Source organism: Esox lucius, chromosome 7 (assembly GCF_011004845.1).
Source record: "Esox lucius isolate fEsoLuc1 chromosome 7, fEsoLuc1.pri, whole genome shotgun sequence".
NCBI lineage: Eukaryota > Metazoa > Chordata > Actinopteri > Esociformes > Esocidae > Esox > Esox lucius.
Window position 1 is genome coordinate 2,347,782 of NC_047575.1, and position 25,993 is coordinate 2,373,774.

Below are 25,993 nucleotides of genomic sequence, written 5' to 3' on the forward strand. Positions count from 1 at the left end.
ATGTTGGGGTATAGCTGTCTAGTAGGCACCACCAGTGGGACAGTGATCCTGTAAACATCTTTGTGTACTTTCCATTTTAGTCTATAGTACATATAAATAAATTACAATTGCAGACTGTTTACACCATGAAGGAGCCTACAATCTCTGTGACTGAGGTGGTTTCTTCTCAGTACAGTCTAAGGAGTGTGTGTGTTTTCATTTTATGTATATTTTCTTTTTATCGTGGGATTTATTAGGTCCTTTTGTTAGTCCACACAAGGAAAAGTACTTTCCATCTTAGGGGTTAGGTTTAGGGTAAAACCTAACTGTGATTAGTGTTAAAATGTATATACATTTTATGTTCAGGAATTAAGGGTTAGGTTTAAAGTTAAAGATGCTCTCTGGGATGTTTGCCATTGACAAAATGTGTGTGTGTAGAACAGAACATGCAGCTGTGGGGCAGGTATGATTAGCACTGCATTCCAGAGAAGAGACAGTTGCCAAAGGTTCTGCATCTGGAGCCAAGAACATACCCATCTTGGTTATTGTCTATTGGTTTACATTAAGAGCAGTCCGTGCTTCTCATAGGATACTGGACTTTAGAAATACTTCACATTCTATTTGACAAAACATTTTGTGGCAACAGAATTAATCCATCCATTGTTATTTTGGAATAAAATATAACTTTCTTGTTAACTCATTCTCTGTATTGTATCACAAAAACAATGAGTGACCGAGGATCTAAACGTTAATGCACAACATTGCAGGATGTTATATCAATTCTTGATTAGCATTTTATTTGACATCAAGAATATAAGATGTTCCATAGGATGGTTTCCCTAGAGGGTAGAAAGAGGGATTCACTTAGTGTGTGAAGTTTACCTCCAGTCTCTATACCTGCCTCTTGTTGTCAGCCACTAGCTCATTAGAATTTCACAGTCCAATAATGTTGGTGTCCCTGCTCTTTAAGGTAATTACAATATGAGCAATGCATGGTATCCACCATAAAGATGAGGGAAAATCATTGTATTATATAAGTCACACAAACTCTAAGCTATGATGTGTACTTAAAAATAATACTTAAAAATAATTCAGTGATATTCTGTTACATTAACTCAGTATTCATAAAAAAATATATATATCTAAAAAAGACAGGTGTCAAAATTATTGCTACCACTGTTTTGAGTGACTAAACTCATGACATCCTCAGATGAAAAAATATACGATAATGCTTTGTAGTTGGTTATGATAAATCCATCTTATTTACACATGAGCAGTATGGGTATATCAGTTTTAATGGAGACATCTAATAGAACACGACGAGTATGAAAATAAATGAAGCTTCAAAATCAAACAACTTGGTGTCCTTAGGGAATAGATCTCAATTTCACCATTTGCTGAATATTTTAAGAACACTTGGAAGGGCGTTGAGAACTACTGCACCAATAATGTATAGTTACTGGTTAATGTGCTGTTGGTGTGTTTACCAGTTTGCTCCCTGTTCCCTGCTTAGTACACTATATTAGACCACAGCCCTACGGAACCTGATGCTATGAAGGGGATAGGGTGATATTTGGAATGAGTGTTCCTTTCAAGTCATGCACATTTGCAAACTGTAGTCAAACACACTGAAACACAGGTTTCTGGACTGATGTGATATTTAAAAAGGGGCATCAAAATTATTTCCATTCATGTATGTATAGGACTTCTATCTCTCGCTCTCACTCACACACACTTATAATAAATGTATAGAAGCATTCAGGTGTGTACTAATACTGTACATGAGCGCTCAAGATAACACACGTATGCATCCTGTGTGGTGTGGACTTCAGTCCCTCTCTGCACACCCACTGGCTGCAGTTGAGCAGAAGCGGATAAAAGGGAGGGGAGGAGGGAGAAGAGGAGGAGGAAAAGCCAGGCTTGGAGTCCCACACAAGGGGAGCAAGCCAGTGGGAATCGAAGCAGTGTTCATTTCAGAGTGTGCCTCTGTTAGCAGGGCACTACACTCTCTGAGTCTACTCTCTGTATCTACTGGGCCTTTATACACGCTTTCTCTCCTTCTCTTTTATCTTACTCTGTATATCGTGACTTCAGTCTGAGCTGGTTAGAGAAGTAAACTCGGCGAGAGAGCAGCTGAACTGGATTTGAATGAAAGACTCGAAGCAATGAGAAGAAAAAGGTGCCAAAGAAAAAGTGGTTGAAGTAGAAGAGAAGAAGAAAATCTGTAAGCAAACATTCCTATGAAGAAAGAAACATGTATGACTTGCAAACACTAAGGTAGGAAGCACAATACACACATTTTTGCCATTGTCACAATGTTTGGTGGTTGGGAAATGCAGAACAGAGGCTGCAAACCTTTCTACTTCATTCAGAATATTCATTTGCCTGAGAAAAGTATCAAACATTTTGTTTGAACCTGACATGTTCCTAGCATTCACATGTTCACATTGATCAAGTCCCTATGGTTTCTTGACATTTGTGTGTGTGTGTGTCTGTGGTTGAGTGCATGCGCATGTGTGTGGGTGTGAGGTTGTGTGTGCGCGTGTGTTGGACGGCCTCAGCTGCTCTACTCACGTTCTCCTGGGCATGTCTGTGTCTCATTGTGTTCAGACGTCCAGACGTCTCACACGTACAGAAATAGACACATGCTTGCACGGACATGGACACACACACACATATGCACAGATAGAGGGACGCAGCCGGCAGAGGACACAGTGCACCACTGTCTCTCCAGTCAGTCCATGCTGTACTGAGTGAAAACCTGGGAAAAGTTTATAAACCTCAGGGAAAGAACTTGGTTGGACAACATATTTGATTGCCCAGTGGAGCAGTTGTGAAGAATTTAATATACAGATCAAATGAGATTACTATAAAATAGCAATACAGTTCTGCAGTTTATACAACCTTTTTTCATATATTCTGATATTTTTTATTTATTTTGTGTTAGGTTTTCTCTATACTACCATTGTTGTCATGTTGTGGTGTTTCACTGAGATCAAAGGAGTTCATGCCCCACTATGTATTTTCTGTGTTTTTATTCAGTCTCAGCCAGTGACATGAAATGCTGTAAAAATTTATACATTACTCAACCTACTATCTAGGCTTTCCACTGGTAGCTGAGATCTTTATTGCTGAAACGATCCCACTGTTTATTATATTCAAATGCCATTACTGTGACAATAATGAATATATATCTTGGATTTTGAGCTAACTAGCATCTAAGGATAATACCTTAATTCTACTATATCAAAAACATAATGGCTGCAATTTAGCAAATGCTTCCATTCAAAGCTACTTACAATGTAGGTTGCTCCTGCAGAAATAAAACCCAAAACCATTGCTGTTTCAAGAGACGCTTTACTAAATGACCTGAAACATTTAAAATTACCATTTTGGAATTCAGTTTTTGCGGTGTTGATGAAATTTTTGCCTTTTTTCAACCATCCAATCGCTCTATTAGACTTAAAGGAATGATTTGTGAACTTAACAGAATAGGAGAAAACTGTGTGCTTCCAACACAACAAGACTACTATTCCCAGTACAAGGAAAGTATGAAATGTATGTATGCACTACATACATCATGTAAGTTTGCTTAATGACTTTAATTAAACCCCAAAGGATCTCCACACACATTACTGCATTTATATATTATATGTCATGGATTTTTAAATTTTTATTTTTTGTTGATCAGTGCTTATGTATCCACAGTGTAATTGCAACATTGGATATTATCTAAGTGAACATTTAGGTAAGGTATCATGTCTATTAAGAATATGCTCAACACCACTGTACAGTTTGTGTTATTACGGAATTTTCAGAGTTTCGTCACACATTCACAGAGTGGCTGAAGCATCGACCTACCCCACAGCATGTGTCTCTGTGCACTGGAGGGTTTCGAAATACACATGGTTTCCAAAAGGATATCCTGCTGGGAAACATACTAAAATAGTCACTCTCCCTCCCCCCATATGTTTTTCAAACAGATCAGAGCAAATATAGGTCCAGCTGGGGAATATTAACCAATGTGAGTTTCACACAGCCTTGGAGTCATATCTCTGTGAACTCTTTTACACTCCTTCCACAGGAGGAGGGGCCAAGATTGAGGAAGAGTTGTAGAGACCATGAGAGAGATAATCAAAGAGACAGAGGAAGAAAGAGAGGAAAACTGAGAACGAATGAAAGCAAGTAGGATGCAAAGGGAGCAAGAAAAAGAGATAAAAAGGAGAAACAGACAGAGGGGAGAGGTAGCAAGAAAGAAATAAAGGGAGAGAGGAACATTTGAGGTAATAGACCTAACTGTATCTGCATACATTGTACACATGAAAAAGAGAACCAGGAAAAGATCCAGAGACTGAGATAAACAAAGAGAAAGGAATTGAAACAGACAGATGTAGAATATATAGAAAATGGAGGACAGCGATGAGGAGTTGGTTGTAGAATGAGAGACTTATACAGAGAGAGGGGGTGAGAGACTGAGCGGGAGAAAGATAAAGAAAACAGGAGGCATGTTTTTGCCTAGCATGCCTGACATTCTTAGCTGCTGACCTCTATGGAAAATAATAACAGGAGTGTTCCAAGGTCACCATAACATGGCCACTGGCTCTGGAATACGACCAACGATGTTGCCATGGATGCACTGAAGTGAAGAAGTCTCTGACCTACGTGCCTTGTGTCCACATGGTGCATCTCGTAATGTTGTTTAAAACCAAAAACATAAAAAGTAACCAAATTAATGACTGTTTCGGACCGACTTCACATGCTATTTGTGCATTTAAGGCATCAACAAAGTCGTTTTTCAGTTGTTTACAAGTGTCAATCAGATGTGGACAGTAACCGACTTACTTGATTTTCATCACTGGTTCTGTTGGTGCTGTTGTGTGTCAAGTAAATTCGATGAGATTGATTATTTCTCTTTTGTATTTGTTCATTCTGCTCTTTCAATTGGAGATGACATTTCGATTTTAGTAATTTAGTAGATTCTCTTATCCAGGGTGCCTTACAGTTCATCTAATAACTAAGTTCAGGTTCAGAAATAGTAAGTCCATTTTAGTCAAAGTAGCTGGCAGCAGGGTCCACACTAGAAAGAATTCCTTTGGGGATATCACTCCTGAAACATATTCCATCCATAATAATTTGTACGGATCACTGCACTTCTGATTTGTTCATTCGGATCCCAGTTAGCTAATACTCTGACAAATTCTGGTCTTCCTCGGGTCCAACATTGTACAAATACATTTTTTAAATTGCACACATTTTACAATAACATTTACATAAACACAGACATATAATTGCTTGTTTAACTCAAACAAAATAAAAGCTATGAAAAATAGGTGTTTGTGTGTCTCACTTCACAAGAATAATTGTGTTATTTTATTTTATTTGACTCTTGAGTTGGAAAAGGGACTTGAATTTCTTAATTACTGAATTACTTATAAGACAAATGCAAACCAAGAATGAATTTGAATTAATACACCATTGATTTGTTGAAAGGTGTATATTCTTATTTTGCTTATTTTAAGTTTATTTTAGCATATAGGAACTTTTCACACTTTTTGACCTCTATGTTGACGGGTCACATTGATTGGCAGCAGAGTTTTAGGGTGAAGTGTTAGGGGAAGAGGACGAGGTCGTGCCCTTTTTGTCTTTTTAAACTCTGTGTCCGGGGTCACAGCCGGCAGTGACACATAACAAGGTCAAAGTTCAGAGTCAGCCGAGGTAGCCGATCAGCAGGGAGAGGGACCATGGATGTATTAAACAACCCTGTATTCAGCCTCTAAGCCACTTGTGACATGTGGCTTATGTCTGAAAAGGCCATTTAATTTGTGTGGACACAGGCTGTTGGGAAGAAAAACGTTTCAGGCTTTAATCCCTAAGCAAATAGAATGAAGGCAACGGCGGCAATGAAAGCCATCCTCCTATATGTTACCAAGCATCAGCTCCATTCAGTTCTCCTCATCGGAAACAGTCAGAGGACTGTCTCAAAAATGAGACAGAACACATGTTCACAGTCAGGGCGATGGCCGAAGAGCCTGTTGACTATAATTAACAGTGAGAGTTGTAGTTATGTAGTCACTAATGATCAAATCCCAGTCGAGTCTTAAGACTCATTCTGATGGCTAAGTGATATGCGTAAAAGCATGTGCACAGCTTTAAGTGACTTTGGAGAAAAGGGTCTACTAAATGGAATGTTATTCTAAATTGGGCAGTTTGGGTCCTGGTTGCTGATTGGTTGAAAGCCATGGTACATCCAATAATACTTTAGCCCCCCTAAAATATGAATTAGCTCCCCCTAAATAAATACATATATCAGTCAATATATTTTCTCTGTGATTTCTTTTTTTATCAACCTTTCCATCACATCTTAACTTGCTCATCTGAAGCGAGCTGTCTTCTGTAAATAATAGTTAATGTTTCTAGTGGTCAGAGAAGTAAATACTTTCAAATTAAAAATGTAATAACACTAGAAAGCAACGGTACGTTTTGATAATCAAAATACTCTTTGAGTTAGCCCCCCACCATTTTTTATAGAAATGTATGGAAGTTAAAAAGCATTTTAAGATCTTAAAACTGTTGTATGGAAATTGTTTAGACAAGTTGCAGTTTGTGAATTTCGACTTGCAGGACTGTCCGGACGTCATGTAATATCAAAGTGATTAGTCTTTTTATTCTTTACCGGAAGGCAAGAAAGCTAGCTACAACTTTCTAGTAGACGATTTGTAATGAAAATAAAAAGCTATTATGATGTAATTCAACAAAATAGTAAGGTGACCAATAATTGGAGACGGTGGCTGATAATACGCAGGTCGTATTTTTTTGCTATGTCAGTAATCAACTACTGAAAATATTAATTTCCCATCAATGACATGCTAGCTAACATTTGTATGTCACAAATAATCATCATGAACATTGATGACTTGATCAAATTATCACTTGGTACAAGAAGATATTTTAAAAAATTGCTGTTGGATATGCCGATAATTGGTTTGAGATTAGTCATGTTTAATACTTCGGTTTCAACGGAACACAGTTACAAAACTGTTTGCGTTTCACAGATTAATGTTTGTATGGGTTAGAAGTTGACATATTGCTACGTATTCTGTTCAGAAAGAGGGAGATTACTATTAAATGTACGTTTTTTTGATTATGATACATCTTTTAATGACTTCATTCCGAGATGAATGGACAAATGAATACATCTGTTTTTAAATTATTCTGAATGATTCAGAGATATCTCGCTTAGAAACAGAATTTGTACTGTATGTTGATGTTTGTTTACTATAAACTATACTATATTTTGGTTACAAAGAACAGCAGTTTTTGTGCCTTTTGTTGGTGTTGGATGGATAAGGTCAGAGTTGACTTTCATTTCTTTATTTGGTTAGAATTTAAGTGTCTAACAAAGACAGGTATACTTTTAGCTGACCTTGAAAATATGTTTTGCGGAGTATACCCAGACCCCCCCAAAATGAGGCTTAGCCCCGCATTCATGATTTTCTGGTCACGTCCCTCTCGTAGGGTAAGATTTGCTGCTTTATAAGAATGACCCTTTGACACAGTACGTGCCAAAAACCTTTTCAGAATGGAGAGCTGAACAGTGAACAAATTGATTGGCACGACAGTCCAAACCAATGGCTGACCCTGAAGGGATGCTGCAGGGCAGGGCTGAAAATAAGAGCTATTCCCAGTGAAGTGAAAATGAGATTTTTACCCAGGATAACATCCCAAATGGTTCTGTTTTCTGCTGAACAACATTCTCTGAATTCTCATTGCATTTGTCCCTGTCTCCGCTCCTCTGTTGGCTGTTCCCTCCTTGTTATAATGATCTCACAGCGTCCTCTTTCTTTGTTGGGAGAGAAAGTGGTTTCACGCCTGAAGACAAAAGCACTCATGTGCCCACCAGCTGTGATTTGATACACGTTCTGTTCTGACGTTAGTGTGCACACACCCGCGCACACACCTGGGTTATGTGTATTGTACTACAGAACCAATGAGATGTTATTGTCGCTCTAAAGTCGTGTTCTGTACATATAACATATTTCTCTACCCCATATCTTGGGCTGGGTATGTTCCTGGTCATTATAGGACTGGGATATGGAACAATAAGACAGCTGTGTTTGTTAAGTAATCATTTGGAGTGGATAGGGATTGGGTTGAACACTAAAATTATAATGATGGTTTTGCTGTCAGGTAAGGCTTGCCTTGTCAACAGTGATGGCTAAGTGCAGTAAGCTGGAAGCTCTGCCTCCAATGATTGCGGGTTCACTCCCAGTGCAAGACTGTCTTAAATTGTTTCTTTACTGAGCACTAAAGAAGTATTCACCCTGTGAGTGAAGATGGCTCATCCTCTTTATACATGTGGTTTTGTGTGCTTCGGATTTGCATGCTGTGGTTTCACTGAGGAATTGAGGTGCAAATCTTCTGTGTGTGTGTATGTTTGTGTCTGAATGGTTTCATGGAGTCATACTGTAAAAAGTCTTTATGGAGCAGCACTGTGTGTCCTGGTGTCTGGGCAGTGAGCTGTAACTGGGATGACTAGCAAAGACTGGTCTGAGCCTGATGGCCGTGAGTTGTGATCCGGTGTAGGCAAGTCCCTCGTAAAAGCAACAACCCTATTAAACTAACCTCGGCCAGCCTGCCAGGCAACACTCCCGCTGTCACTAGTAAAATATGCCCCTCACTGACCTTATTCTCTCTGTCTTATCTCGCTTTCTTCTACCTCTCTTCCCATTTCCCACTCATTCCTCTGTCTCCCTGGTCATGGTGTCGCAGTTTCAACAATCAAACATTTTGGTTTATTTAAAGTTCATTAAGACCTTTTTAATTGCTAATAAATAGGATGTTTATTGTCACTTATGGTTGCAACGTGGTCTAAGGGGACTACGTAGACTATTTTATGAAAATCTATGGTCCCCGATTTCGCATTATATTTCAAGTTACATTACAATGCGCTACCAAAACGTATAATACATTATGAATTGGCTAAAACATAACATATCTTACGAATGCTACTACAATGTATAATATGTTACGACTGCTATTAAAACATATAATATGATACAAACGCTTTGAAACCATATCATTCATTATGAATTTGCACGAAACAAATGAGCCAAGTTTTGATCCTGCATCATTCAGGTCTGAAGGCTGGCACCCTACCCACCGCTCCACACATGGTTTAGGGATGTCAAGGGATGAGTAATGGCCTTAGCATTGGGGTTAATGTTTGGGTTAGGGTTAGAAAGAAAATCACTTGTAACATATTTATGTTGTAACACCACAACTCACCATCTCTGACAGGAATTTCCTGTTTGGAGCAATGTATAGGGTGCCCGTCGACAGAGCGCAAGGACCTGGATTCAAAACATGGTCTATGATAACTTCTTTCTGTATTATTAAGATATCTGTTCAGGCTTGATTATTTTATTTCATTCTGTTGTGCTTATTGGACTTTTCTTTTTTCTGATGTTTTTTCAACTGCATCAGACAATTTTATGTTTAATATGAACATATGGCTAGAACATTTGTCAGTAAATATTACTTTTATTATAAGTTTATAAATGTATCAATTTTATATTTTTTATTCTTTTGAATATATTTTGTTGGCAATATAGTGTATTTTCGCTGATAAGTATAACGTAATAAATTAAATAATGCAAACACACGTGGGAGCACTGAGATGGATTAATTGTATCTATTGTATATCCTGTAATGACTGTTGACTGCATTGCACTACAGTAAGCCTTAACACAAAATGGAACTCAGACCAAAGTGATGCACCTTGCACGTGGTCTGATATCAAAACCTGTTGCAGACTAAAGGAAGTTTGGTGTATGTTGTTTTTTATTATTCTCACTATTGGGCTGAACCAGTACTTACCAACATATTGAAACACATATTTGGGCATTGCCACCCCTAACTCTTATTACCAAGACTATCCGAAAATGAAAAACATTTAGGTTATGTTAGCACAAAAGCTTATATGTTAAATTACTTTCCAAAAGTGTTAACTATTTGGGGAGGCCTTAACCTAAGCAGTTAGTAAACCTTAATGAGGACCTTATCTGTCTTCAGTTCCAGTCCAAACTTCACCCACTGAACTTGAGCAACAATAAAATCTTACTAGGCCAAACTTTGCTACACATATTTTCATCATATTTTCAAGAACATCTTATATTCAGCAATAAATTAAATCAAATGTTTTGCATGGCAGCTTTCTCACTCCATTGACTATTTTTCTTGCTATGCGACTGTCAGGTCCTGGCTGGGGACCTCTAGACATATTTATGCACTTGGGGGCCACAGTCAGGACCTGACCACAGAGGTGCCTCTTTTAAAATAGATGACTAAATAAGGTGACCAGTAGAGGTTGCTGTTCGAAAGTTTCCAGCACCAAACCGCCCAGATCAACCACAGAGGCTTTGGAAAAAGCATATGATCAAACAAAGCTTCAGACATCAGATATCAATCACGTGGTATTACACCGATGCAAGCCGCACCCCTTTCGCCTGGATTCAAATGGGTTGCAATTTCAAAGCATGCCTCGATCGGAGATGTTGGTTCAATCTCCTGACCAAATATTATTTAACCCTTTGGCGCGTACGATCACACTGGTGTGATCAATCTAGAGTGGTCCCTGGAGCGTACGATCACACCGGTGTGATTAGAACGTCATGTTTAGAACGCACCATTAGCATACCTAGCTACAAGTAACGTAACAATGGCTGGTAAAACCGCGCTATTATGTACTCACATTTAGCTCAAACAGTGTTTATAACTTTATTTCTTGATTGTAATTGTTTCAAGACCATACTATGATATTAACCAGGTAGAAAGCATTCAAATCGGGACAAGAAGTGTTAGTTACATACCAACAGACAGCCAACACTAATGCACAAAAACGAATTATATTAGCGACTACTACCGATCAAAACCATTGCAAAAACTTTCTAAAAGTTACGTTCCCCGTTGTATGCATTTTATATAGTTTATTCATTTTCACTGCACTGAATAACTGCTCACGATTTGTTAGCTAGCGGGCAGCTGACGTTTGCTAGCGGTTAGCTGACGTTTTCTAGCTAGCTACAGTAATAAATCAACCAACTTTTGCAGCTCTTAGAATTCGAGTCAACGAGAGAAGCTTGCAATGCAATGCATGTAGTGTTCCTTACCTAGCAAGGTGACTGTTCAAATGCTGGCATGAGTTCAAATGCTGCAGAGTACTGAAGTCACGTGCAAAAAAAACTCACGCTGGGGGGTCGGTAAGGAATATTTGAAACTCACGCGTGAAAAGGTTAAAAACGTTTGCATCCTTGGTATTATTGAGGATGCAAAAGAGAAAATATTAACATAACTCATAAGAAAATAAATATAATAATTTCATTAAGTGTGCTGGCACATAAAACCTAAGCTAAAACCCGATTCAACACTGTGACAGTGATGTCAGATAATTATCTAATCACCAATTTCCCATAGGCTACTTAGCTATCCACTTGTAAATAACTAGGCATTTAAATAACCGGTCTAATAGGTCTACAGAGGATGCCATCTCCATGGCTCAACACTCTTCCCTGATCCATCTGGACAAAACCAACACCTATGTGAGAATGCTATTCATAGACTTCAGCTCAGCTTTCAACACAGTCATCCACTCTAGGCTGGTCAACAAACTCCATAACCTGGGGATCAGCCCCTCTCACTGAAATTGGACTCTGGACTTCCTAACCAACAGACCCCATTCTGTCAGGTTAAACAACCTCACCTCCTCCACCCTGATCCTGAACACTGGTGTACCACAAGTGGTGTGTCATTAGTGACAACGACAAGTCAGCCTACAGGGAAGAGGTCATGCCTACAGGGGACAACCTGGCCCTCAAGGCAAAGAAAACCAAGGAACTCATTGTCGATTACAGGAAGTCTAAAAGCTGCAGTTCTCATTGAGGGTACTGAGGTGGAGTATGTATCCAGCTTAAAATGTCAGGGTGTCCACATCTCCGAGGACCTCTCCTGGACCATCAAAACCTCAGCTCTGGTCAAAAAGAGGCTGATTGAAAGCCTGTCTCTCATCCAAGATCCTTGTGAACTTTTAGCGCTGCACAATCGAGAGCATTCTGACAAACTGCACCACAGTGTGGTTTAGCAGCTGCTCCATAGCTGAGCAGAAGGCCATGTAACGGGTGGTGAAAACTGCCGAGCACATCACTGGTGCTCAGCTTCCTGCCATCGCAGACCTCGAGCGCCAACGGTGCTGGAATCATCAGGGATCCTTCACACCCATGCCACAAACTGTTTGCCCTCCTACCGTCAGGCAGTCGCTACAGGTCTCTTCGGTCCCACACCAGCAGGAACAGTTTCTTCCCATCCATGGTAACCCTGCTGTAACCCATCACTACCATACCCCCCACATCTCAAGGACCTTGTTACACTACTCCCTTGTACTACTCTGACACTGCCTAGCAAATCCTGATAATGGAAGTTTTCCTCAGGAACCTAATCGCTGGTATTCTTGCATTTAAGTTGCGCATGCACATTGTAGATTCAATTTACCTCTTTGCACATTTAAACACACATGCCTACCTTGAGGACCTAAGTGCTGCTAACTCTGCATCATGGTTCCTCATGGTACCCTACTACAGTACTCGTTTGGGCATCTTGTATACCGTTTAGAAATTGTCATTTGTACCCGAACAACTGTCAGCCCACTCGTAACATACACTATACCTAATACTTGCAAACTTTCTACCTTCCTTTATTTGCCTTAATTGCACATCTACATATTCCACCTGTAACAGGCATATGCTTAATACTAAAAGATGCCCAGTTCTACCAATGCCACTGACAAGTAAACATCTGTATATGGTCACACAGCAATGCCGTTATGCTAAACAATCGGAGAACAAAGCATTTGATACACTGCCGGTTTTCAGGTTTTCCTACTTACAAAGCATGAAGAGGTCTGTAATTTTTATCATAGGTACACGTCAACTCTGAAAGACGGAATCTAAAACAAAAATCAAAAAAATCACATTGCATGATTTTTAAATAATTAATTTGCATTTTATTGCATGACATAAGTATTTGATCACCTACCAACCAGTAAGAATTCCGGCTCTCACAGACCTGTTAGTTTTTCTTTAAGAAGCCTTCCTGTTCTCCACTCATTACGTGTATTAACTGCACCTGTTTGAACTCGTAACCTGTATTAAAGACACCTGTCCACACACTCAATGAAACAGACTCCAACCTCTCCAGAATGGTCAAGACCAGAGAGCTGTATAAGGATATCAGGGATAAAATTGTAGACCTGCACAAGGCTGGGCTACAGGACAATAGGCAAGCAGTTTCGTGAGAAGGCAACAACTGTTGGCGCAATTATTAGAAAATGGAACAAGTTCAAGATGATGGCCAATCTTCCTCTGGTCTGGGGCTCCATGCAAAATCTCACCTTGTGGGGCATCAATGATCATGAGGAAGGTGAGGGATCAGCCCAGAACTACACAGCAGGACCTGGTCAATGACCTGAAGAGAGCTGGGACCACAGTCTCAAATTGAACCATTAGTAACACACTACGCCGTCATGGATTAAAGTCCTGCAGCGCAAGCAAAGGTCCCACTGTTTAAGCCAGCGCATGTCCAGGCCCATTTGAAGTTTGCCAATGACCAACTGGATGATCCAGAGGAGGAATGGGAGAAGGTCATGTGGTCTGATGAGACAAAAATAGAGCTTTTTGGTCTGAACTCCATTCGCCGTGTTTGGAGGAAGAAGGATGAGTACAATCCCAAGAACACCATTCCAACCATGAAGCATGGAGGTGGAAACATCATTCTTTGGGGATGCTTTTCTGCAAAAGGGACAGGACGACTGCACCTTATTGAAGGGAGGATAGATGAGGCCATGTATCGTGAGATCTTGGCCAACAACCTCCTTGAAGATGGGTTGTGGCTGGGTCTTCCAGCATGACAACGACCCGAAACACACAGCCAGGACAACTAAGGAGTGGCTCCATAAGAAGCATCTCAAGGTCCTGGAGTGGTCTAGCCATTCTCCAGACCTGAACCCAATAGAAAATCTTTGGAGGGAGCTGAAAGTCCGTATTGCCCAGTGACAGCCCCGAAACCTGAAGGATCTGGAGAAGGTCTGTATGGAGGAGTGGGCCAAAATCCCTGCTGCAGTGTGTGCAAACCTGGTCAAGAACTACAGGAAACGTATGAGCTCTGTAATTGCAAACAAAGGTTTCTGTACCAAATATTAAGTTCTGCTTTTATGATGTATCAAATACATATGTCATGCAATAAAATGCAAATTAATTACTTTAACATCATACAATGTGATTTTCTGGATTTTTGTTTTAGATTCTGTCACTCACAGTTGAAGAGTACCTATGATAAAAATTACATGCTTTGTAAGTGGGAAAACCTGCAAAATTGGCAGTGTATCAAATACTTGTTATCCCCACTGTATTTACTTGTACATTTTCATCCCTTTTTGCACTTCTGGTTAGATGCTTACTGCATTTCGTTGAACTTTACTTGTACTATTCAATGACAATAAAGTTTAATCTAATCAAAATTATGTTGTGGAGGCATTTTGCAGGAAATAGGAAGGGTGTACTTAAGAAAATAGATGGCACCATGAGGAAACAACACCTCAAGACATCCACAAGAAAGTTAAAACTTGGTCGTAATTGGGTCTTCCAACAGAGCATACGGACCCTAAGCATACTGTGACAGTTGAAACAAAATGGTTTAAAGACAACAAAGTCAGAGTCTTGGAGTGGCCATCACAAAGCCTTGACCTGAATCCTAAAGAAAATGTGTGGACTAAACTGAAAAGGCGTGTACGAACAAGGAGGTGGTCATATCTGATGCTTGAGCAGAAGCTTGAGGAGTCTGAATGTCTTTAGCCGAGGTATATGTTTGGCCTCAACTGTAGATGAGGCCATGTGTGCTGTCAGCATTGATGACTTCTGCTCAAGTGTGCTGTCAGCATTGTGCAATAAACTCATGGAAGGTTTGCAAAAGATGGGTTTATTGATCTGGGCAGAGAAGAACATAAAGTAAACAGAAAAATCTTTGATCAGTAATTGTAATATTATAACTGTAATTGGTACAGTATTGCTTTATATTACTTGTTACAATAAAAAATAATATTATTAATGTAATGCGTTACCCATAACATTATTGGTTAATTTATTGTTTGTTAAAGGCTTAGCACTGGGATTGAATCGGTGAGCCAGAGTCTTCCGCAACAACAGCCTAGCATGCTGCATGCTACAAGCCTATTAGACAGAAAGAGTAGCTCACGTTGCCCATTTTGGAAGGATGGCAGAAAATTGCTGCAGCAGTAAAATCCCTGCCTTGTGCCATTGCGAGACCCACGAGTCCTGCAGAGGGAAATTGGCCAGTACTGTCTATGTTTGGGGCAGTTAGTGATTTGAATATGGTTCCCTTGACTCTTTGCACTCTTGAAAATATTTCTTATGGCTTGGACGCCTGTTAGCTCAATCAAGAAATTCATGGGGAATGCTTCCTTCTGGAATCCAGTATAAAATATATGTTGAAGTGAGCAGCATTTTAATTATACTAATCAACAAACAAGTATGTAGGTTGTGGCTTTAGGGGTCCATTTGAGATTGAACCTCTGCCCTATGGACCCCAATCAAAAGTAATGCATTTCACAGAGAATATTGTGACATTTTGGTCGCACATACTAACTGTAGCAGAGGTGGGACCATTGTTTTCAAGTCACAAGTCATATTTGGCTGCAACACCAAGACTTCATGTTGCCTTCAAAATAAAGGTCTGCAGAGTGTCTATAGTTTTAGTAGTTATTGTGTAGGCTACATTTTCAAAGGTAAAAACTATGTGGGGGAAATTATGAGGAAGAATTTATATTTCAATAATACTTTAGATTTAGTTAAATAATATTATAAGGTGGAGCACACTGAGAAATGGTAAGAGCTTAAGTTAATGTAGAGAACATTATGTAATATAAAAAAAAACTATTTTGATGTTACTGTTGTTCATTTGCTTGTGCTCATTATCTTTGGAAAGGGATTTTGTAATACATCCAACCAACTATATTTTCCATCCCCCCACTGTAATGTACAAGAGTTACTTTTTGTGGAAAACGCTTTTGTGGAAACACAACGGGGGCTAGAAGGGCGTCCAGATATCCCCCCCAACGGGTTTGAATGTCAATTAATGTTTTTGTTCATGTCATGCAGGCTTGTCAGTGACAGTGTTAAGGTTTCCTCAAAAGCATTTTTCAATTTCCTGCTGTTGCTGGAATAATTCCTGCAAAAAACAGACGATCAATTTAGTCTTCCGTCCACACACACTAAAAAGGGTTAGATGGTGAACTAGGTCAACAGACACTATTGGAGACAAACACAACACAGTCAGACAGAGGATGCTCTGACAGCTCATAGACTCAGGATCACAGCGCGGATCAGATAATTATACTTTCCATGCGTCCCACTACAACCTTATCTCCTACTATTAATTACTTTTCTCCAGGGCGTCAGTCAAAGGTAGTGCACTATATTAGGAACAGAGTGTTGTTTGGGACTAAACAGGCGTCTTTAATATGGCTGAGCACTAGCCGACCCAGCAGGGAGTAAAATGTCCATATCATATTTATAACTTATGGTGTCAGCAATGGGCCTGGCGCTGGTCTCTGCCTATCTGTCTGCCTGCTTGTCTTTATGTGTGTCAGTCTATCCGTTGTCTGTCTGTCAGTCTGCTTACCTTAAATCTAGCTGTGTCTGTCAGATGATCTGTGTATCAGTCTGTCTGCTCAACTGAACTCTATCTTTGCCTGTCTTGCAGTCTGTCTGTGTAACTGTCTGTCGACTAAAATTAAATCTGTGTGTCAGCCGGAGACCTCAGGCCCAGTGACAGAGAGATGATGAACTGACTGATGACACAGGCAGCCTGAGAGGGAGAAATACTGCAGATAGAGAACATGAAAAGCCTGGTCTCATGAATTTTAGGTCTATACGTTTGGCATGTTAATGACTGTTCGGGTGTACAAGACAGCACAAACAGATCTGGGACCAGGCTACTAGAATCTGAGGATTTAATGAAAAATAGTTCATCTTTCAAAGGACCTATCTAGCCCTTCTGTTCCAAATAGTTAAAATATGAAAGTAAAAAAGAGGGAAAATAAAGAGATACATAGAGTCATATGAGTGAGTTTCATATTGGGGGGACACATGTAAAATGTTTGCAAAATGTTCTTATTATTGTAGGAGGGACCAATTTATCTCCTTCTAACATTGGGGGGGGCATGTCCCCCCTGCTCCTACGCCCTTGTATAAAGTATAAGTTACCTTCATGGTCAACAATGTTGTTTATGCTTGACTGGTTGTCATTTTCACAAGGCAACTGGTCACAAATCTTGCCGCTATGATTGCACATTGCAGTACTATAATATTAGTTCATCAATGTTTGAATTCTCACATTCTCTGCAGGTCTGTATGACCTGTGGGAAATATTGGGGTTGAATGTGGTCTATCCTATCAGGTGGTTGAAGTAGGCCTGATGTATTCCTGATGTATGACTGAAGTATTGTCGACATACAGCAGAAGTATGGTAGACATATTCATGGTTAAAATGTGACTGAAGTATGGCCAAGTAGGGTTCATGACTGAAGTATGGTTGATATATGCCTGAAGTATGGTTAATGTCATGACTCCCGGGACTCAGGACAGAGGTAAGGTCCAGAAGCAGATACAGACACCGGGGTAAAAGGACAATGATGATGTTTATCGTAGTAGTCTGAGATGATAGTGGATATACGTAAGAATTACATAGGTGGGTATGAATGTATTGTTGGAGGGTGGATAGTGGGTAGCAGTGGTACGAAGTCCGGGAGGCAAGAATGGTCAGAAGATCAGGCAGGGTTCGGTCAACAGAGTGGGGAGTCAGTCCAGGCGAAGGTCGATAACGGGAAGGCAGAAAGGTGGTTGGGAGGGAGGTACAGGACGGGTCTCGGAACAAGGGGCTAAAAACGAACGGGGGGAAAACACGGTGAACAGAAGATAACAAAAATAGGATACTCAGGGAATAGGATAGCTTGCTTAATTAGGTAGCGAACACTGTAATAATTACGTGGCTGTACAATAATCCGGCAGGGACTGAAAGCAGAACTCTCCTATTTATAGGGAGAGTGGCACTCAGCCCCCCAGGTGTGTAGACTGGTGCAGGTGCTCAGGATCAGTGGTGATTACAGGTGCCTTCGTGGAGTGCCGGGAACAAGGAGACTGGTACTCAAGGAGATGAAATGACAGACAAACAGCTCAGGAGGGCTGAGTCCTGACAGTTAAAATGACTGAAGTATGGGCAAGTAGGGTTCACGACTGAAGTATGGTTGATACATGCCTGAAGTATGGTTAAAATGACTGAAGTATGGCCAAGTAGGGTTTATGACTAAAGTATGGTTGACAAATGCCTGAAGTATGGTTAAAATATGACTGAAGTATGGCTCAAGTAGGGTTCACATATGACAGAAGCAGTGGCGTTAGGCCTGGGCTCCCGGGACTTTAACAAAGATCTTTTTGTACTAGCCTCAGGTCTTTTGATCCAATTCCAAATATATTCAGTGGGGAGAACTTGTATTTGACACACTTCCGATTTTGCAGGTTTTCCCAATTACAAAGCATGTAGAAGTCTGACATTTTTATCATAGGTACTCTTCAACTGTGAGTGATGGAATCTAAAACAAAAATCCAGAAGATTACATTGTATGATTTTTAAGTAATTAATTTGCATTTTATTGCATGACATAAGTATTTGATACATCAGAAAAGCAGAACTTAACATGTGGTACAGAAACCTTTGTTTGCAATTACAGAGATCATATGTTTCCTGTACTCCTTGACCAGGTTTGCACACACTGCAGCAGGGATTTTGGCCCACTCCTCCATACAGACCTTCTCCAGATCCTTCAGGTTTCAGGGCTGTCACTGGGCAATACAGAATTTCATCACTCTCCAAAGATTTTCTATTGGGTTCAGGTCTGGAGATTGGCTAGGCCACTCCAGGACCTTGAGATGCTTCTTACGGAGCCACTCCTTAGTTGCCCAGGCTGTGTGTTTCGGGTAGTTGTCATGCTGGAAGACCCAGCCACGACCCATCTTCAATGCTCTTACTGAGGGAAGGAGGTTGTTGGCCAAGATCTCACGATACATGGCCCCATCCATCCTCCCCTCAATACAGTGCAGTCATCCTGTCCCCTTTGCAGTAAAGCATCCTCAAAGAATGATGTTTCCACCTCCATGTTTCATGGTTGGGATGGTGTTCTTGGTGTTGTACTCATCCTTCTTCTTCCTCCAAACACGACAAGTGGAGTTTAGCCCAAAAAGCTAAATTTTTGTCTCATCAAGACCATATGACCTTCTCCCATTCCTCCTCTGGATCATCCAGATGGTCACTGGCAAACTTCAGATGGGCCTGGACATGTGCTGGCTTGAGCAGGGGGACTTTACGTGCGCTGCAGGACTTTAATCCTTGATAGCGTAGTGTGTTACAAATGTTTTTTTTATAGACTGTGGTCCCAGCTCTCTTCAGGTCATTCATCAGGTCCTGCCGTGTAGTTCTGGGCTGATCCCTTACCTTCATCATGATCACTGATACCCCACGAGGTGAGATCTTGCATGAAGCCCCAGACAGAGAGAGATTGACGTCATCTTGAACTTGAACATTTTCAAAAAATTGCGCCAATAGTTGTTGCCTTCTCACCAAGCTGCTTGCCTATTGTCCTGTAGCCCAGCCTTGTGCAGGTCTACAATTTTATCCCTGATGTCCTTACACAGCTCTCTGGTCTTGGCCATTGTGGAGAGGTTGGAGTCTGTTTCATTGAGTGTGTGGACTGGTGTCTTTTATACATGTAACGAGTTCAAACAAGTGCAGTTAATACAGGTAATGAGTGGAGAACAGGAGGGCTTCTCAAAGAAAAACTAACAGGTCTGTGAGAGCCGGAATTCTTACTGGTTGGTAGGTGATCAAATACTTATGTCATGCAATAAAATGCAAATTAATTATTTATAAATCATACAATGTGATTTTCTGGATTTTTGTTTTAGATTCTGTCTCTAACAGTTGAAGTGTATGAAAAAAATTACAGACTTCTACATGCTTTGTAAGTAGAAAAACCTGCAAAATCGGCAGTGTATCAAATACTTGTTCTCCCCACTGTATTTGTTCTCCGATTATTTAGCATAACAGCATTGCTGTGTGACCATATACAGATGTCTACTTGTCAGTGGCATTGTTAGAACTGGGCATTTTTATGAATAGTCCCAGATCTGTAATTATTCATGTTTGAGGTATTTTTTACCAAACATTTTATGAATTAGTTCACAATACCCTGAATGTATTGTGAACATAGCAACACCTCTAGACTGAAGTATGGTTAAGTATGGTTAACATACAGCTCTGAAAAAACCTTTTTATTTCCTTTCCAGAAAAGTTGAGTGAGGAACAGAAGTATTTAATTTGCAGTGATCTCTTAATTTTAACCCTTCCGTTTCTCACTCAAAACCTCTCACTCACTCCAACTTTTTTGGAAAGGAAAGAAAAAGGTGCAGTGGTCTCTTAATTTTTTTATATGCCTGAAGTATGGTTAAAATATGCCTGAAGTATGACTGAAGTAGGGTTGACATATGCCTGAATTATGGCTGAAGTAGGGTTGAAATATGCCTCAACAAAGGTTGAAGTATGATTGATTTATGCTTGAAGTATGGCTGAATTAGAGTTCACGTATGCCTGATATTTGGCTGAAGCATAGCTGAAGTATGGGTGACATGACATAAGTTTGGTTAACATTTCTGATGATTAAAGACAGATGGGCTTGTGTTTCAATAAGTTTTAAGCAGAAAAATGCTGAACATGTAGTTCACTGGTACTTTGGATAAAAATGTCTGCTCACTAAAGTACTGTATAGAACTATAGTGTTATAGATCAGCATTTTCAAAAATAAATTGTGTCAGGGACTGGCATGTCATGGCCTTTTTCCACTGTGAACCACTTAGGTAGATAGACCAATTTGAAATCTGAAGTATTTAGGTCTATGTTTGTGGGGAATGAAACGCAATCAGAAATGCATCGTACTGGGAAGTCTGTGAAAATATTAGGGAAGATCAAGTAATAAATAAGAGTAGAAAAAAGGCAAGTATTTCTTAGAAATCCAATTTCAACACGTACTACACAGCTTTAGAGCATAATAGACAGAAACAGATGTTACATACATGTTCCTGAGATACGTATAATTTAAGGATGCATACTATAGCTCCAAAGCTAAATATATTTTTTTAGGACTGAAATACAACCCTTTAACAAAAGATGAGACTCTGTGTAAAATAGAAATAGAAACACAACGCCTAGATGTGCAAATCATTTGAATACAATATTCTACAGAAAATAGAACAAAGACATATATCAAATGTTGAAACTGAAAAATCTTTGCTCTGAAAAATGCCCACTTTGAATATGATGCCAGCATAATGTCAAAAAAGCTGTGACTGGGGCAACAAGGATGGGAAAGTTGTGTGATACAAAAAAATAACCTGGTGGAAATAATTAGGTTGATTGGCAAACAAGTCAGTAACATGATTGGTTATAAAAAGAGCGCTCCCAGAGAGGATGAGAAGTAATGATGGGGAGGGGTTCAATTTAAGAATAACGTTTCTTAACGCAAAATTGTCGAGTTTATGGTACATAATATAATTAATAGATTCAGAGTATCCGGAGAAATCTCTGTACACAAGAGATAAGGCCAAAAACCAATACTGGATGACCGTGATCTTCGGGCCATCAGGTGGCACTAAATTAACAAGAAAGCAGGCAAGCCTAGTTCAGCCAGAGAAAGAATTGCCCTCTTGAGATTCAAACACAGGTAGCCGACATGAAAAGCTGTGTTGCTAACCACTACATCACAGAGCTGTTCATTCAAAATTTTTGTCAATGCAGAATAATTCACAATGCGTACTTCGCTTCACCTGCAAGGAGATAAGAATTCGGGACCTACAGCTCACAAGTCCACTTCTCTAACCACTACGCTATTTAACAAGGGGTAGTCCGTCCGTCAGTCAGTCAGTCACTCAGGAAGAGACATTCACTCTTCTTAGCCGGCTCCGCTTACGCGGTCTGGCAAAAACAGATACGATTCTGTAGTGGACATCACTGCATAGTCTCAGTAACACTTCCAAAAATCACGGTCTGTGAACGCAATACATCGCTGCATCCTCAAATTAAACCATTTAAAGAAGAAACCAGATATAAACAAGATCCAGAAACGCTGAAGTGTTCTCTGGGTCCAAGCTCATTTAAGATGGATTGAGGTGAAGTGGAAAACTGTCCTGTGGTCTGAAATATAAAAATTTGATATTTCTTTTGGGAATAATGGACACAGTGTTCTCCAGGCTAAAAAGGAAAGGGACAATTCGGCTTGTTAGCAGTGCACAGTTTAAAAGACAACATTTGTGATGGTATGGGCATGCATTAGTGCACATGGCATGGGTGACTTGCAGATCTGTGAAGGCACCATTAATGCTGAACAAACTGTTGAGCAGCTGAAAACCTATTTCAAACAATAATTGGAAAACATTTAACTTTCAAGACTATAGCAATTGGTCTCCTCAGTTCCAAAATGCTTACAGTGTTGTTTAAAGAGGAGATGGAACATGCAACACAGCAATAAACATCCCCCTGTCCAAACATTTATGAAATGTGTTGCTGACATCAAATTCAGAATGAGCAAATATTTTTCTAAAAACAGTAACATTTCTCTGGTTCAACATTTGATATGTTAAATACAGGGATTAAATGATTTACACATCTTTTGTTTTTATTTGCATTTTATTTGCAAGCATCTCAACTTTTTTGGAAAGCACTGTGTATCTGCCAAATATCACCTGTTGGTGAATACTCCAGTTCTATGAAGGATTTGTCATTGCAATGGGTGGAACTTTATAATGAGAAGATATCCCACCAACTGGCAGGCATTACTCTATGGACTGTTGCCGCTCAGAGACCCAGGGTTGAGAAACTTTGTTATAGAATACGCTGTTGGGAAGCTCAATCAAATATAATTGTATAAAAGGCCAAAAAATTGTATAAAAGACCAAAAAAAAAAAATTATGCTAGTCGACTCGAGCCTGAATGAAAGATAGAGAGTCTTTTTTTCTCCTTAAGAACAGCCCTAGCCATGGGGCCAGAGCACGGGTGGTGTCAGACCCTCTGCTGCCCTGGAGGATGGAAAGAGGCCCAAACCGGTTTGGTATTTCTGTATGGTTCTTTCCTTTTCCCAGCCCCAGACGTCTCTCTCTCTCTCTTTCATCCTTTCTCTCACTCCCTCTCTCAACATGACAGCTGTCACATGTTTTACCTGGCGAGCAGCTGTCACGTGGCACTACCTGCAGGGATGGAGGGATCAATGAGAAGCCTAGCAGGGGCCAGGCCAGCATGTGAAACATCTGGAACATCTAAAAGGCTGTAACTCTAGGAGCTCTCCAACACTCTACTCTCCATTTACAGTACATTGTTTATTTTGGTCCCTTTTACTCCCCCTGGTCAATAGGCAGAGTTCTTAGAACCTCTCACCAGGTTACTGTGGCTGACACCACCAGGAGGCCCAGTTGGAGGGGTCTCCATCTCTACTCTTTCTCACATAGAGTGCACACACACATTTCTTTCCTTGTGGGGACATAAGACCTAACCATTCATGTTCACACTTAGCCTCAAAACCAACCATAGCATTAAAACTAAGCCAAACTTACCCAGCAATGCCTAAAACTAACAGTAATCCCAATTCTAACACTGTGCCCATAAGGTTTTCCCTAAACTGAAAAAGAAGTTTTTAGGCCAAAAAATCTTTATGACCTATTTTCAGGTTTTGCTATGTTTGTGGGGAAATCAAGACTCCACATGGACATCTAGATGTGGATCACAAACACAGACACAAAGACATTGGGGATAAACAGAAACAGGCCTGTTAAGGAGTCTAAGGAGTCTGCTGTTTCGGGTAGTTTGCACAATTTCAGCAGTTAGTTACCTCAGTTGGATTCAATTTCAAGCAACCCGGACCCATACTGAGAGAACAGAGGCAGCTGACATTATCTTCTGTTTCACAGGGCAAACTATTTCCAATAAAGTGCCTTTCTTTTGACCAGAGTGCTATGGACACTCTGGGCCTTGTACTAAAGGTGGCACACTACAAAGGAAATAATGCAGCACAACCATTGATTTTGTGATGTAAGCCTACTAGAAAGTCTGTTTCCTATACTACAGTTCAGAGGTGGGACCAAGTCATAGTTTTCAAGTCACAAGTCACATTTGGCGGAAAAAATAAGACTTCTGATTTTCATTTTGCCTTCAAAATAAAGGTCTGCAGAGTGTCTATAGTTTTAGTTTGTATTGTGTAGGTAATTTTGTGGGGGAATGTGTGGGGGAAATTATGAGGAATAATGTACATTTCAATAATACTTTAGATTTATTTAAATAATATTATAAGGTGGAGTACACTGAGAAATGGGTAGAGCTTAAGTTAATGTAAGAGAACATCATCTAATATAAAAAAAACTATTTTGATGTTATTGTTGTTCATTTGCTTGTGCTCATTAACTGTGGAGAGGGATTATGTAATGCATCCAACCACACTGTATTTTCCAGGATGGAAGCAACCTGAAGCTCACTGCATCCCTCTGCCAGTAATGCCAGAATTGAACCCTTCTTTTCCTCACTAAAGATTTTCTTTTGAACTCTTTCATCATGCTGAATAATTTTGTATTTATTCAAATTACCTTTGAGGTACTACTTGCACTGTTTTTGCCATCCAGCTGGTCCTATAGTGATGTATATATACTTTTCCTCGTTAAATTAGATTTGGTTCAGGTAATCACCTAATCAGTACCTCATTAAGTAAAATGAGGTGTGCCTGTGTTGGAATTTAACAGACACTAGAATGAAATGGCTGCCATTCATGTAGAGATGCTGATTTAAGGAAAACAGACCTGTGAATACACTCACCTAAAGGATTATTGGGAACACCTGTTCAATTCCTCATTTATGCAATTATCTAATCAACCAATCACATGGCAGTTGCTTCAATGCATTTAGGGGTGTGGTCCTGGTCAAGACAAACTCCTGAACTCTAAACTGAATGTCAGAATGGGAAAGAAAGGTGATTTAAGCAATTTTGAGCATGGCATGGTTGTTGGTGCCAGACGGGCCGGTCTGAGTATTTCACAATCTGCTCAGTTACTGGGATTTTCACGCACAACCATTTCTAGGGTTTACAAACAATGGTGTGAAAAGGGAAAAACATCCAGTATGCGGCAGTCCTGTGGGCGAAAATGCCTTGTTGATGCTAGAGGTCAGAGGAGAATGGGCCGACTGATTCAAGCTGATAGAAGAGCAACTTTGACTGAAATAACCACTAGTTACAACCGAGGTATGCAGCAAAGCATTTGTGAAGCCACAACACGCATATCCTTGAGGCGGATGGGCTACAACAGTAGAAGACCCCACCAGGTACCACTCATCTCCACTACAAATAGGAAAAAGAGGCTACAATTTGCACGAGCTCACCAAAATTGGACAGTTGAAGACTGGAAGAATGTAGCCAGGTCTGGTGAGTCTCGATTTCTGTTGAGACATTCAGATGGTAGAGTCAGAATTTGGCGTAAACAGAATGAGAACATGGATCCATCATGCCTTGTTACCACTGGGCAGGCTGGTGATGGTGGTGCAATGGTGTGGAGGATGTTTTCTTGGCACACTTTAGGCCCCTTAGTGCCAATTGGGCATTGTTTAAATGCCATGGCCTACCTGAGCATTGTTTCTGACCATGTCCATCCCTTTATGACCACCATGTACCCATCCTCTGATGGCTACTTCCAGCAGGATAATGCACCATGTCACAAAGCTCGAATCATTTCAAATTGGTTTCTTGAACATGACAATGAGTTCACTGCACTGAAATGGCCCCCACAGTCACCAGATCTCAACCCAGTAG

At 40.1% G+C, this 25,993-nt stretch overlaps 1 long non-coding RNA gene across 2 annotated transcripts in view; it reads left to right on the forward strand.

The window, feature by feature from the left end:
- The first annotated feature begins 1,835 nt into the window (after positions 1-1,835).
- LOC105031119 overlaps positions 1,836-25,993 on the forward strand; it is a 98,320-nt gene continuing 74,162 nt past the window's right edge. Inside the window, exon 1 of one of the 2 annotated variants that reach the window (XR_829670.3) lies at positions 1,836-2,256. This is a non-coding gene — a long non-coding RNA (uncharacterized LOC105031119). The remainder of the gene's footprint in view (positions 2,257-25,993) is intronic. The other variant, XR_002196536.2, reaches the window with a different exon arrangement.